The sequence below is a fragment of the Ipomoea nil genome, unplaced genomic scaffold (assembly GCF_001879475.1).
Source record: "Ipomoea nil cultivar Tokyo-kokei standard unplaced genomic scaffold, Asagao_1.1 scaffold0876, whole genome shotgun sequence".
NCBI classification, from domain to species: Eukaryota; Viridiplantae; Streptophyta; class Magnoliopsida; order Solanales; family Convolvulaceae; genus Ipomoea; species Ipomoea nil.
Genome location: NW_017617304.1, coordinates 852,501 through 868,681, shown reverse-complemented (window position 1 = coordinate 868,681; position 16,181 = coordinate 852,501). Strand labels below are relative to the sequence as shown.

The window sequence follows — 16,181 nt, the reverse complement described above, 5'->3', positions numbered from 1 at the left end:
AATATGATAGCTATAGGTACAGAAACTATCAATTGCAGGTACAAAATGTGTCAACTATAGATATATAATCGAGTTAATTCCAGCAATAGTCCTCCGACTATATTGATTTTCCACAATTGGTCCCCGACTTTTAATTTGGAGAAATTAGATACTTGACTTTTGAATTCTTTCCAATGTTAGTCCTTCCGTTAGATAAAGGTTAAGTGGATGTTAAATTTGGGGGTAAAGTAGTCAATTTAATGCTGAGTGTATAATTCCAACATGGGCATTTGGTCAACGGTGAATTGGGTTTAGGCAGAGAGGGAATGGAGCACTGACTTGAGACTGTTCTTCATGTGGACGAAGATGAACTCATCCCCATCAAAGAAGAACATCAATTTCGCCCGGAATCTGTACATATGCAAGTAGTCGTTCAAAATCAAGAATTAGTTGTGGTAATAGCCATTGATCCTCTCTTGCTCCATCACGTCCTGTAATGTCACGTATCCCTTCTCCATCCACAGCCAGAGCACCTCCATCACGGCAGGGTGTCCGACGCCGGCGTTGTAGAACACAAAATGGGATTTCTTGCCCATCAATTGGGCGTGGTACGCCACCCATTCTCGTACTGTAACACCCCACTTTTCTAACTCTTACTTAAAACTCTAAATAGTCATTAACAACACTAAGCAACAGAAATAACTAATAAATAATTAGTGGGAGTGTCACCGCCACAACCACCACTTCGTGGTGATTACACAGGCTAAGGGGTAAAACTATAAATAAAGTAAAAGTCTGGCATCCATCATAAAAACCGAAACATAAGGGGGAAAAACATCACCCCAATAGTCTACATCATCCTCGAAACCATAATATCAAAAAAATAAGTCTACATCCATAACAAAGATCAACAATAAAACTAGAGTTTAGATATCTCTATTTACGAGACTAATCTAACTCGACCTCGTCATACTGTTGGGCCCATCTGAAAGGGGTTTTGCAAGCAACAAATAGACAGATAGGAAAACACCCGTTAGCACAAAGCTAAGTATAACCACACTCAACCATGTAAAGTACTATAGAATATACTTTGAAAACATTTGATTTCACTTGTATACAACGAACTCATCTCATATACATCTTTAGATCTATCATAAACTTTCTAGATGCTTGCAACCTATAATATCAACAAACATGCTTCGATACATAAGACTTAACAACTTAGATAACAACTTAGATACTTCAACATGTAAACTTCACAATAAACTTAATGAGCAAGTCATGCTTACAAGTAGTATCATGCTAATAAACCATACAACATGTATTCTCATGCTCTTAAATTCTCATCACATAAACTGGATATACAAGACTTCAAATATAACTATACGATCATGCTTGATGTACAATCTTAAATCAACATTTTCATTATACAATCACATACGATATTCTACTCAAATGCAATCTTGTGCAATACCATAGTCACATGCAATCTCGTGCAATACTATACTCATACTCATATGCAATCTCGTGCAATACTACAGTCATACTCATATGCAATCTTGTGCAATACTACATTCATACTCATATGCAATCTCGTGCAATGCTATAATCATACTCATATGCAATCTTGTGCAATACTATAATCATACTCATATGCAATCTCGTGCAATGCTATAATCATACTCATATGCAATCTCGTGCAATACTATAATCATACTCATATGCAATCTCGTGCAATAATATACTCATACTTATATATATATACACATGTACACTCGTTGTAAAAATAGAGTACTTTCTGTGGAGGTCTAGTGAGTTTCTACTCACTTTCTTTTTCTTGAGTCTATCTAGACTCGTTTTCTTTCTCTTGAGTATCTACTCACATTCTTTCTCTTGAGTCTATCTAGACTCGCTTTCTTTCTCTTGAGTATCTACTCACTTTCTTTCTCTTTTCGCTCGTAGATGGCTCAGGGTTTCACCGTAGCGTAAGTGACCCCCATCCGGAACGGCGTAAGTCCGACCCGATATCTTCTACCGTCTACGGAACCAATCTCGTGGTTCGCGCGCTGTGGAATTAGGTATCGAACTTTCAGTGTGCACAGCCCCTACCAGGATTCCAAGCCTGGCGGACAGTTTCCAACCTCGTAACGTGGGAATACGCCGCGTTACATACTTTGGGACCGCAATGTCCATAAATATCTCCCGAGAGGACATAGTCTAAATGGTATCCTCCAAAACCTCACCAATATGGATAATACATAATATATCTCTCATGCATCAATCTTATGTATGCAACAACTTTACAACTTCTCAATGCATCGAAGAATGCTATAAACATGCTCATGGTTTTCGAAAATAATACTCGGGCTCACGTTGGCCCTTATGCATTTTTGAAATATGACATATGTGAAATGTCCAAAATGCTCTATAACATGCTTCTAAATCATGTACAAAATACCATGAAGTACTCAAGAATATAACATCATGCTCGGTTTGCAACTTAGCAAATTCTATTCATTCTATAAACAAAATGTGCTTCATTTCACCTTGATCAAATATCACAATCTAGTCATGCTTTCATAATAAAACATATTATCAAATGATCATGCTTCTTTACTTAATAAAAACATCATCAGATCACTTAGTCAAATAATTCTTCAAACACAGTGAACTAGCAAACATATACTCTGTGTAGTAAATCTCCACTAAAACCTTCATAACATACTCATTTTTAATCCAAATTCAACGAAATCAAGCCAAAATGTGCGTCAAGATGGTCCCAAAGAGCCGAGCCACAAGGGCCCGTAACACTCGGCCCGAAACGACACGTAGCTGAGCCACAAGGGCCTGGCCACTGCACAGATTCTCCTCAGAATCAAAGTCAGGGACCTGGGGCGGGACTCCTCATGATCCGCCCCTTATATCCCGTCACTCCACCGGGACTAGGCGGTGGCCATCCTCTAGGGCCGTGCCCTAGTCCCGTGCCACCACGGCTCTAGCCGGTTGTAACACCCCAGATTTTTGAAACTTTTAAAACTTATATAATAAAGATAATACTATTATTAATATCGAAATAGAGCATTACTAAACATAAGAGTTTGGGGTGCTATGCCACATCTGAGCTGGAGAACTCAGATGCACAGGCTATACTAACTAAATATCCTTAAAGCAATGTCAATACATCATCATGGCACGCAGGCCGAAAGGAAAACTAACTATCTAAGCCTTGGTCCTCTAGCGCGCTCCGGAGCTACTCATCTGTTCCTGAAAGCCAAATATATCAGTTCAGCGAATAATGCTAGTAACCCACTCCAACGCGTTAAAATACAATATAGGTATATATATATATATATATAGGAAAACCATTTTGAAGCCAGAAGATATATACTTAGGAGACTCTAGCTTTAAAAACCGAGAATAGACTCAACAAGTAGGGACAAGCACATTCAACAGTTATAATCATGCATATAAAGATGCTAGCATATATCCTAAGGTCACAAGATTATTTCACATCATTCATATTATCATTCAATCATTATCTCAACACATAAGCACACTTTGGTGGCGCCACAGGACCAATCGCACGCCCATACATGAGGGTCAGCGCATATAGCTCTGACACGGCCCCGCAGCACCCTGCCTCGTATCGCAACACGAAGGGGTCGATCGCAACCGACCGATGAACCGCAGCTCATCATAATGTTTGATCGCAACCAAACAGTGGACCGCAGCCCAAAAGTGTATTTCTGATATCAACCAGATTATGAACCGCAGCTCATGTAAAACGTTTGATCACAACCAAACAGTGGACCACAGCCCTATATAATATTTATATACCTGACCGATCGCAACTGGCCTGGTTAACAGTTGGTATGGTTCTCAACCCATCCAACTGCCCGTATAGCCAATTTGATCGCAACCAAATTGGGGTATCATGCACACATAACACATAGCAAGCACATGCAACCCACATTAACACATTGGGGAAGGGGAGAAAACGTATAAACAAACCTATGCGTGGTCATCCACATACTAGGAATAATCCTAAGGGGTTCATACATCTTTCACCTAGGCCAACGGGATACCAATTCAACTAGCATGCAATACACAAGACTCTTTTATCCTACGAATGGTACCCGAAACATCAAACTAGACTCAGGCACGATAAACAGAGTCCGTTGGGACACCACGAGGGTCGGGGAAACCACCATCCCACATTGGGATTTTCCAGCGGGTGGAGGACCACCCGCCAGTTGCCCGCTGCCGGCGACGCCCAATAGGGGCAGCGGGTAGGTGGCGGGTTCCCCTACCGCCCACTGACTCTTTTTCAATACTTTGGTCCCGGGATCTTTTGTGGAACCCGAAACCATTTTTAGACACTTTTAAACGCAAAAGACGACACCACGTAGTCAAATAATGGATCAAAACCAAGAATCACATTGAATATATCCTAACATGACTTCTAAACATAATCAACACCCGAACATGCGAATTCCCACCCAAATATATCAAGAATATCACAATGCGAATTTCACGATTCAATCCTAGGGCTCTAATCATATTTAAATCACAAAATCATACTTTTATCTCTAGAATCAAGAACATCAAGACTTATCAAGAATCAACACACAATTATCAAGATCCTCTTATAATCATCAAGATTATCAAGATCAACACATAAGATCATCTCATCAACATCAAGATCATATCATAATCATCATAAAAGATTTATCAAGACACAAACATAGAATAAGGAGCCAAAGAAGAAGATTATAGCAAGGAAAATAGGTTTTGTTGAGACATGGGTTACCTCTTAGCCTTAATTAGATTCCTTGGCTATAAAGCGTCTTTCTCTAAGATCTCCTCTTCTTGATTTCTCCTATGGGAATTCTTGGGAATTCTTGTGTGGTGAAAGCTATTGTGGTGTGAGTTCTAGGTGCCTCCTATGTCCTTATATACATCTAAGAGTCCTAATTAGGGTCTGAATGATATGGTTTTACTAATTCTATTTCTCATAGGACTAAGGGTTTGGTTTAGGGATAAGGGTCCATGGCTTATGGTGGACCCTTCTTAATTAATTAAGAGAATTAAATCCCCTTTTAAGGGTAAGTAATTAAGTAATTAGTTTAGTTTAGAGGCCGTAACACGGGGTGTTACACCGGCGGCCCTCCTGATGGACCGCGACTAGGGCCGTGACTCTGATCTGGTGCACACTGTGTTGTGCACCAGAAGGTTTTTCATCTGCCAAAAACAATCCAAATAAGTCCAAAACAATCTCAACAACTCACAAACAAATGCTAAACCACTTCTAAGCATAAACACAACAAAATCTCATAATTTTTACTCATTTCTACTCAAAGCTAAGGCTTCACAGAGCCAAATTTTAAAGAGGAATCCATGGGGTTATACCTCTTGTAGACTTTCTTCTAGCTTGAATCTCTTCTTCCTCTCTATCTAGCTTGGGTCTCCTTCACCACCTATACTTCCCATACACCATACAACCTTAGCCTAGAGTCTCAAAGATTAAAAGAAACTAGAAGAGAAATGAAGACTTGGATTGAAGAAGGAGATAAGCTTACTGTGATGTTGTTTTCTCCTCTTTTCTTGGCAGACAAAATGTATGGAGAGGCAAAGAAAGATATCAGGGAATCAAGATGGAATAATGGAGTTTATATATGTTTCAAAACCCTAGGTTGATCATCAATGATTGGTTGAGGGCAAAGGAGTAATTTCATAAGCTAGAAGATGAATCAGGAGAGGGATTTTGGATGTCTAGTGGTCCACCATGCAACATGAACCATAGGCTAGAAATGCTATTTTAAATACTTTGGGGTTAAAAATGAATTTTCTCAAAAAGCTATTTAGATGAACCTTGTTTAAAAATCTTTTCGACTACTCCCGGTCTCACTCAGATAAATTTTTCGATTAAAATCTTGGTACGCGAAGTACCCGAAATTTAGGAATTTTCGAAATAGAATAAATTTTGGTGTCGAATTAATTTAAAATGTGACGAAAATATTTTATTCAAGCACCGATTGGTCGTAAAAATTTTTAATGGAGTGAAAAAGGCTGTTTTGAAATTTCTTAATACCGAATTTATAAAATGAAATTTTTGGCTGTTACACGTACCCTCTGAGGGCTCAAATTGCCGTACAGAGATGAACCGAAGTAGAGGTAGTCGTAGTTGGGCTTAGACGAGAACACAGAAGTGAAAGTTGCGAAATCCTGCGACGTCTCGGTCAGGGCATTGAATGTGTTGATTACGTTGAGGTGGGTGTCGCCAGCGCCGTTGGTGGCGGCGTGAATTAGGAGCTTGCCCCCGGAGTCACCACCGCCGACGGGAACCAGGAACATGCAATTCACGGCCACACCCCCAATCCGGGAAGGTGTTGTAACCGCCTCGGTAAGCCGCCATGATCACGAATTTGTAAGCGGCGGAGCCAAATCAACTGAACCCCCGTTTAACGACGCCGTTCTCAAGCACACGGTCTCGCTCCACCTCGGTGGCGTTCAAGACGGAGAAGTTCGTAGCCGGAGAAGCAGAAGAGGCAATTGGGGACGGCCCAGGTAAACAGCTCCGGTAGTGAGGAGAAGCTACAGCTCCGGCGTCAACAAACGATGGCTAAGACCAGGAGAACGAACCAGTTCTAGGGCTTCGACTGAGTTTTCGCGTATACAGTGGGAAATTATACACTAAGAATTAAAATGACTACTTTACCCCCAAATTTAACATCCACTTAACTTTTATCTAACGGAAGGGCTAATATTGGAAAGAATTCGAAACTCAAGTGTCTAATTTGTCCAAATTAAAAGTCAGAGACTAATTGTGAAAAATCAATATAATCATAGGACCATTGTTGGAATTAACTCTATATAATCTAACTTGATAATTGCTGACATATAATATGATAACTACAGGTACAAAAACTATAACTGAGGTACAGAATGTGTCAACTATAGATACATAATTTGAAGGTTATTTTTGGACAATGGTCTACAATGCAAGGTAGACCTTGATCCATGGTATAATTTGTCGTAAGCACTAGTACAAAGAAATTAGAGGTGTCAAACAGGTAGGCTTGAAGAAGAAAAAACGAAAATCAAATTAGTGGGTTTAGTATATAAGATGTGAGACGGATTCTCCAAGAAAGTCAAGAGTCGCCTATGGAAACAGAAGCGGCTAGTCTTCCCGAGGTCCATCCCTCTCCGGCGACCCATCGGTCACCGGAGATTCAAGATTTGCAAGAACAAAACACCAGAAAGGCCAAGAGGGGTCGGGTGGAACTCGATGCAGTGATTTCACCGCCTCTTGGTTCAGAAGCTCAGGACACCCCGGTGGCAAGTGGGGCGATGACACCAGATTCGGCTCAATGGAAAACTCCGGACGCTACTCCCAGCCATGCATGGAGTCAGTTCAGGCATAATCGTTCAAGAGAACCGGCTAGTCAACCCGAAGAGGTATCGAACGATGAAGGCATGGAGGATGATGGAACTATTCGGGATTTCCCGGTCATCAGAGTTACGAAAGAAGAAAAGGAGAGGCTTCGTCGACCTTGGCGTCGGTCGCTTATTCTTCGAGTCTTGGGGAGATCGGTGAGTTATTCCTACCTCCAGCAAAGATTGATAAAAATGTGGAAACCAGAGTCGGTATTCGATCTGATAGCGCTTAACAACGACTACTATATAGCAAAATTCGAATCCCTTAGAGATTACGAAGCTGCGAAGTATGGCGGTCCTTGGATGGTTCTTGACCACTATGTAACTGTCCAAGAATGGGAACCGAACTTTGATACAAGAAACAGGAAAACAGAAAAAATCCTCGCGTGGGTTCGCTTTCCGGACATCCCGATCGAGTACTTCGATGATGAATTCCTCAAGAAGATAGGAAAGTTGATTGGCAAACCTGTCAAAATTGATACCACGACAAGCCTTGCATCTAAAGGTAAGTTTGCCAGGGTGTGTGTCGAGTTAGACATAACAAAGCCTCTGGTGTCCAAATTTGTTCTACACGAGGCAGATTGGCCTATTGAATATGAAGGAATACACCAGGTGTGCTTCAAGTGCGGTATCTATGGGCATCGCCTGGACTCCTGTGGGAAAGATGCAGTAGATAATAGCAACATGGGAAGCGGCGAGGGAACATCATCTGTTGCAGAGGTAGCCATCCACGACCCAAAGCCAGTCCAGAAATATGGGGAGTGGATGCTTGTGACACGAAGGGATAGGCGTTCCAATGGAAGATACAACAACCAACCGGGTGTAAATCAAGCTAAAGACAGGCAGCAGATACCACCATCTGGTGAAAACGGCCCTTTTGAAGGTATAGCCACACAGTCAAGATTTGCATCACTTGATGGCCTAGAAGAGGCTGGCTTGAGACAGCAACAAGGCCCAACCTTACAACCTGTCTTCGCAGCTACCTAGCAACTTAACTCACCACCCTCACGGAGGAAAACCAACCACCGCAATGTTCAACAGCAAGGCAACCAGAGTAGGACGACATTTCCGTACCAATCCAGAGCACAAGTTACTGTCCCAGGGCCAGAAGTGACAGTAGCGAACCAACAAAGTGGACCACTTAGGAACATTCGAACCAACGTCCAGGACACTCGTTGCCAAGATACGCAGAGGAGAGCGTTTTTACGACCGCAACCAAGAGGTCAACATGACAGTCCTGGGCCCCTCCAAATTGATGCTCAGGACACTAGCAGAACTCAAGAGGCAAGAAGAACGATGTCGAATCGGGCAGCAGCTGAGTCCGAACACACGGTGGTTAGGGGCTCTAATAAAGGAAAAGATATCCTAACTACGGTGGTTTTTCACTCGGATCACCAACCAGACTCACCAAACCTGGCTGACTTTGAGAATTCATTCAAAGAGAACCCCCCCCCCCCCCCCTCGACGATCCACTTATTGTGCCCACACAAACAGAACCTTCTGACGTGTCTATGACTGACTTTGCGCATAATGCTGACCACAGTGGTCCTTCGTCCTCTGGCCAACAACGCCTTTGTCAAGGGGCTGCCTCTAAGGTGTTTAGGCGTACCCTTAGTCAATATCTTCGTTTGTATAAACCGGTTATTGCTTGTTTGCTCGAACCCAAGGTCTCGGGGAGACAAGCAAATATAATCTGCTCGAGCTTTGGTTTTGAGGAATGGGTCAGGGTAGAGGCTGTGGGTTTCTCTGGGGGAATTTGGATCATGTGGAAGGATAGCTTAAAAATTGATATCATGTTCACTCACCCACAATTTGTTTCTTTGCAGATTGACGATGGTGTGGCCGAGCCTTGGACATTATCTATAGTGTATGGCAGCCCGAACCATCACCTCAGACAACACTTATTTGGTGATTTAAATAGTACCAACGTTGATCATCACTCTCCATGGTTAATAGCAGGAGACTTCAATTCAGTAACTAGTCAAGATGAAGTCAGTAATAAGGAGAGTTTCTCTTCTCTGAGGTGTGTAGCTTTCAACCAGTGGATTTTCAATCAAGGCCTTGTAGATTTGGGTTTTGAAGGATCCAGCTTCACTTGGATAAGGGGACTCAATATGGAATCCTTCAGGGGAGCCAGACTCGACCGTGCTTTAGGCAATACTGCGTGGAAGATCGGATTTCCAAACACAGTGGTAAAGCACCTTCCTATAGTTGGGTCAGACCATTCCCCCCTTCTCATTAACACATGCTTGTCACATCCTGCCGAAAGGACAAAAAACTTTAGATTTAATTTGGCTTGGACAACCCATGCTAGTTTTAAATCGCTTGTGAACTCGGTATGGAATAAGGAGCTGAGTTTGGAGGCTAATACATCAGCGTTGGAGAAAGCACTCGTCCACTGGAATGTCAACACATTTGGTAATATTTTCCATAGGAAAAAACGCATCCTAGCAAGACTTGAGGGTGTTCAAAGAAGACTAACAGGCAGTGTCAGCCTGGAACTGTTGAAACTTGAAAGAAAATTGAGAATGGAGCTCGAAGAGACCCTCTACCAAGAGGAGCTAATTTGGTTCCAACGATCTAGGGAGAATTGGATCACCTCCGGCGACCTCAACACAAGATATTATCACGCGGACACTTCGATTAGAGGAAGCCGTTCCACAATCACATCCCATAAAGACGAACAGGGTCATCCATTAACGTCAGAAATTCATGCCAGAGATCATGTTCGGAATTATTTCGTGGCCCTCTTTTCGGCCGAACCTTTGTCTTCTCCTCCTTCCATCTTGACTAACAACTTTCCTGTACTTAATGACTCAGATTGGACACAGGTATATCTCCCTATAATCAGCGAGGAAGTAAAGCAAGCTCTCTTTGAAATGTCACCAAGCAAGGCCCCTGGACCGGATGTCTTTACAGCTGGTTTTTATCAAAAATCGTGGGAAGTCGTGGGGGACTCCTTAACAAAATTTACCAAATCATTCTTCGAAAGTGGAGAGCTCCCACCCGGTTATAATGACACATTGATATCTCTCATACCAAAAGTACCGAACCCGGATAGCGTGAGACTCTTGAGACCTATAGGTCTCTGTAATGTTTCATATAAGCTATTAACAAAAATTATGTCTTTGAGACTTAAGAGCATCTCAAGGAAACTCATAGGGACGCATCAAACAAGCTTCGTTCCAGGTAGACAGATAGTGGACAACATTCTCACCTACCAGGAAGTCCTTAATTCCATGAAGAACAAAAAAGGCAAAGCCGGTTGGATGGTCATGAAAGTAGACTTGGAGAAAGCATATGATAGGTTATCTTGGGGTTTTATCGAAGACACACTACAGATGATTGGCATGAACCGGAACTGGAAAAGAAATATCATGAATTATGTCACCTCCTCACGCCTGGCAGTGCTGTGGAATGGACATAAAACAGAATGGTTTACTCCCGGAAGGGGAATACGACAGGGAGACTCTATTTCTCCCCTCCTTTTTGTTTCATGCATAGAAAGATTAAGCCATATAATTAACGATGCCATTACAGCTGGGCGATGGAAAGGTATTAAGATCGCTAGAAATGCCCCTCATGTCTCCCATTTATTTTTTGCAGACGACTTGGTACTCTTCGATGAAGCAACAGTGGAGCAAGCGGTGGAAATGAAAAGCTTCCTGGATCGTTTCTGCGCCAGTTCTGGTCAAAGATTAAGCCTCAGCAAGTCTTCGCTGTGCTTCTCAAAAAACACCGAAGACTCCTTGCGACAAAGGATCGCGGAGAAGATCGGGATTGTAAGTGTTGCGGATATGGGGATGTACTTAGGCATCCCATCGATCCATGGCAGGCTGAAGTCTGAATCTTTCGCTGGAATCATTAGCAGAATCCAATCCCGGCTTGCCGGATGGAAGTCCCAATCACTCTCTCTTGCTGAAAGACATGTACTAGCACAGTCAGTACTCTCTTCCATCCCGTATTACACAATGCAGACAACTTTGATTCCGGCTGGTGTCTTAGACAATATTGAGAGGCTCATCCGAGACTTCCTGTGGGGTAGCAAAGAAGGGGAGAGAAAATGCCATCTCGTGAGATGGGATTTGGTCACCAAGGAGAAGGCTCATGGCGGATTGGGAATCAAGAAATTGGATGCAATGAACCAAGCATTCTTAGCAAAACTTGGATGGAGGATGCTACAAGGAGAGGACACACTCTGGTCTCAGTTGTTCAAAGCTAAGTATAAAATCAATACTGCAGACTGCTCCTCCTGGAAACCCAAAAATAACATGTCAAATGCATGGAGGGGAATGCTTAAAACTGTCCCTATCCTACGAAAAGGAGTTAGGATGCATGTAAAAAATGGAGAGCACACTTTTCTCTGGCTTGACCCCTGGCTGGACGCTAATCCTCTCATTGATTCTGCACTAAACTCAATAGATGAGGAAGATCGGGTTAGAATAGTCGCGAGCTATTGGGATTCTGACCACGGTTGGCTCTGGAATCAACTTGACCAGAAACTCCCATTTGAAATTATGAATAGACTTGCCACGATCATAATCAGTGGTGACCCGGATATGATAGACTTTGTTGGATAGAGAGGTGAGAAGTCGGGAGGGTTCTCTGTATCTTCGGCGTACAATCTAGCTACCGGAGCATCTGAGCCGGTGGAAGCTGCCAAGTGGAACAATATTTGGAGGTTGAAGGTGCCTAATCGCATATGTACGTTCTTATGGATAGTCCATCATGATAAAATTATGACGAATGGTAACAGATTTAAACGGGGGATTTCGGAGAGCGACAAATGTCCACTGTGTGTCGATATGGTGGAAGATACTGAACATGTCCTGCGCCTATGCCCAACTGCAGATGAAGTTTGGCGAGGGGTGATGGCGACGCATCACGATAGAAGGGTAAACTGCCCTTTCTCGATCTGGCTAGAGAGTGGTATATCGGAAGTTGGTAGTGGCCGCACACCGTACAGAATGAGCTCCCTATTCGCCACGACAATCTGGTGGGTATGGAAATGGAGGAACGAACTGGTTTTTGAAGGATCATCCAAACCATTAGAATTCAAAGTGGCTTGGATAAGAGCGCAAGTTGAAGAATTCTCTAATGCATTCGCAAGAACTAAAAGCCTTTTGGTCTCGTCTAATATACCTAATTGGGGGCTATTATGCTGGTCTAAACCGCCAGAGGATTTTGTGAAAGTAAACGTGGACGGCTCATCTTCAACTAATAACAGAGCAAGCTGCGGCGGTGCTATCAGAAACCACACAGGAGATTGGTGCTATGGATTCACGTTTTCAATTGGTAATTGTTCGCCCTTCGAAGCTGAAGCCTGGGCACTTCTTAAGGGTATACAACTTACCATAATTAAGGGATTTACTAAAGCTATCTTTGAGTCTGACTCGGAGGAGGTGGTTTCTTACATAATGAACGCAAAGCCCCCATGCACCACAGCTCACAACATCTTGGAAGCTTGCAAGAAGGAACTCCGTAGACTGGAAGTTTGGCAGTTGAACGCAGTACTTCGAGAACAAAACAAAGTTGCAGATAGCTTAGCGTCCCTGGCTTACGACTACCCAGCTGGTTTTCACGGGTTCCCTGAGCCACCGGTCAAAGTAAGAGGTCTCTTAGAGGATGATATATCTGGTATCCCCCTTTGGCGGGATGTTCATACAACAGTCAACAGCCTGTAATATTGTTCTTATTCGGGCCTCCCCCTCCATTATGATATAAAAAGAAAAACAGGTAGGCTTGAGCTGGGCTGGCCCAATCTTATTAAATTCCAGACCACGCTTGGCCCAACCCAAAAAATAAAAGTTAAAGTTCGACTTAGTCCATGGCTCAAAAAATAAAAAATAAAAAATATTTAAAATTATATATCGACACATTTAAGTTATGTTTCTTTCTAAATTAGTTTTACATGTTTACATATTTATTTTCAACTATTTAACTTAAGAATTATTACAAGAAAATGAAGAAATCAATAATCAATCATATAATAACATTAATAACGATAAGTTTACATATTGCAACTACTAACTATTACGTAGTCAGAGTTATTTTCCAATTTGAAACAAATAAAATTTTAAATTTTAAAATATTTTACTAATTTCTCAAAAAAAAAAATATTTTACTAATTAGTATGCTAGTTAGGTAATTAGCTAGCTAAATACTCCATTTGTCTCATTTTATGAGTCCTACTTACTATTCATTGGTCAAACCAACTCTTTCTTCGTTGCTTATTTCTAATAGCATTTTATTAAAAATTTTAAATTTGAATTTGTGTGTTTAATAGTACTCTTAATGTAGTTTCTAAATATATAAAATTTACACACTAATTCTAAACTTAATATTACGAAAAATTAAATTGTAAATAATTTCAGTCAAGCCTCGTTAACCAAACTCGACACATAAAATGAGACGAAGGGAGTAGTAAATACGTAGCAATTTAATATGCATAAAACCAACTTCATAGTTTCTAATGTGATAATCTCATGGGCCATTAGTACTTTAATTTAGAGTATATATGCATATGATATCTTTTAAAAAATGTATGGGCCAAGGTCTATGGGCCAAAACCTAAAGTCCGGCTCTATATGTAGTATAAAACATGGTAGTTCTAAATTCTAATCCACCCATTATAGCAAAGGGACTAGGCTGGGCTGGCCCAAATGGTTTGCGCCTTTATTGGACTTTAGACTAACCTGTCCGTTTGACACTTCTAATTGAATTCAACAAGAAAATAAGCAATTCATGACATGTTGGTAGCAACAATGACTAAACAAAATGAGACAAACACATAAATAAGATATCAACACAAAATAAGCCTTTATTTTGCAATGTTTATGTTTTACACTTGTGTTTTTGTGTTCTTTATGCTAGTAAATCATGAGTAGTTAGTTTATGGGTTTAGATTAAGGATTTATTGTATATCTTAATGCTATATATGTGATTATTGTATAAGGGGTAGAACCACAATCTAGGGTTCATATGTTTGTGAAGGATTGTGATTGAATCTTGTTAATGCTGGGTATACAACATTCATTAGCATGTATTTGGAGAGTTCCTTACCACAACGAAAGTTGTGTGAAGAACTCAAACCGCTCCTTGAGCAACCCAATTTCTCTCTCTCTCTTTACGAAAGTAGGAGAAAGATTTGGGGGGGCCTTGATGCTTTGTGAGCTTGATGAGCTTGGGGTTGATGCATCACGAAAGTGTGGCAATCCCTTGTTCTAATCTTTGTTACATTGACTATGAAAGTGGTGGTCGGGATTCCTTCGTGCATGCCCTCTTGATCTCTTGATTGTTTGTTTTCCCCAATCTCATAGATTATTATAGCATCTAGAAAGTGATATTTCCTAACCTAAGCCCTATCTTTTCTTATTGTGTTTATTTCATATTTCAAGTGTGTTAATTAGTGTTGATTTGTCTATCCATATTTATGAGTGTGCTTGGATTCTTATGGATTCAAAGCTTTACTGTTTAGAAGTTAGTAATTGCACAAGTATATGCCACGGCGCCCATCCTCAAACGAACGACATTGTACACCATCACACTCCCTATCATTACTTTGCTACATCAATGATCCCTTGAGTGGGTGAATTACCTCAATAGTGTTGAATGAGAACACTTGTATGATAGTAAATGGCCCGCATAATCCAAACTTGAGATTCCTCGGGAATGATTTCAAACAAGATTTGTAAAGAAAAACTTATCTGTACACCCAAAAAAAAAAAAAAAAAAAAAAACTTATTACTTTCATTGAAGGATTTAGTTTGCCCTCTAGAATCAAGTGGTCTGAGCTCCTTCCTTGAGAGTTTTTATAGTTGGAGACCTGCACAAAGTTTGGAACAACTAGATCAAAGAATCCATAAAATTACAAGTGTCATTTTTTTGAAAAGCTCTTTAAGAAATAAGGGAGTGAGTGATTATTTGTGAAAGAGACTGAATTTTTAAACTTTCCTCAAGAAGACAAATGTATTTTCCTTATTAGAGAATGTTAAATTTGCAACTCCTTGCAGGTAACAATGCTTAGCTATTTTATTGTTTCAAAAGTTAGAAAATTTTTTTATTCAAATTTAGAGCTATGACATAAATAAAATTGCATGGCTCTATTACCATTGCATAGTTTTAATTGTGCGGCTCTAATACCATTACATAACTTGAATTGCATGGCTTTAATACCATTTTGAAATATGAGTTGCTAGTACAAAATGGGTCATATGCATAGCTTGAGTGCTCTCTTTATTTTGATCCGATGACTTTAGAGATCGGAATACCTTCTCTCGACAATCAGATTTGCATATTAATTTATCTAAATCCCTTATCTACTGTTCTCCTAACACCCCCAACAGGATCAAGCGTCTGGTGGGATCCACAGCTAACATCCCGGTAACGGAGAATTTGGGTAAGTACTTGGGTATTCCCATCCTTCAGAAGAGAGTTACTAAAAATCATTTCTCTTATATTCTAGAAAATATGCGTAAAAAACTGTCAAATTGGAAAGCGGGTTTCTTAAGTTTCGCAGGTAGGAAAATCCTAGTTCAGTTCGTCTTGGCCACAGTTCCGGTTTATACCATGCAAGCTATGGCCCTGCCAACAGGTACGTGTAACGATATTGACAAAGTGTACAGGGATTTTCTTTGGGGCTCAACTGACATAAAGAGAAAAATTCATCCGATCAACTGGAAGGAAGTTTGCACCCCCCCCCCCCCCGTGACATAGGGGGCCTGGGTCTCCGCATGGCTAAAGATTTTAACTTGGCTCTGTTAGCC

The 16,181-nt window shown here is 41.1% G+C and overlaps 1 protein-coding gene across 3 annotated transcripts in view; it reads left to right on the top strand.

Annotated features, from left to right (window-relative positions):
• Window positions 1-16,181, top strand: part of LOC109179092 (cleft lip and palate transmembrane protein 1 homolog) — a 68,911-nt gene that overhangs the window by 45,131 nt on the left and 7,599 nt on the right. The window lies entirely within an intron of this gene.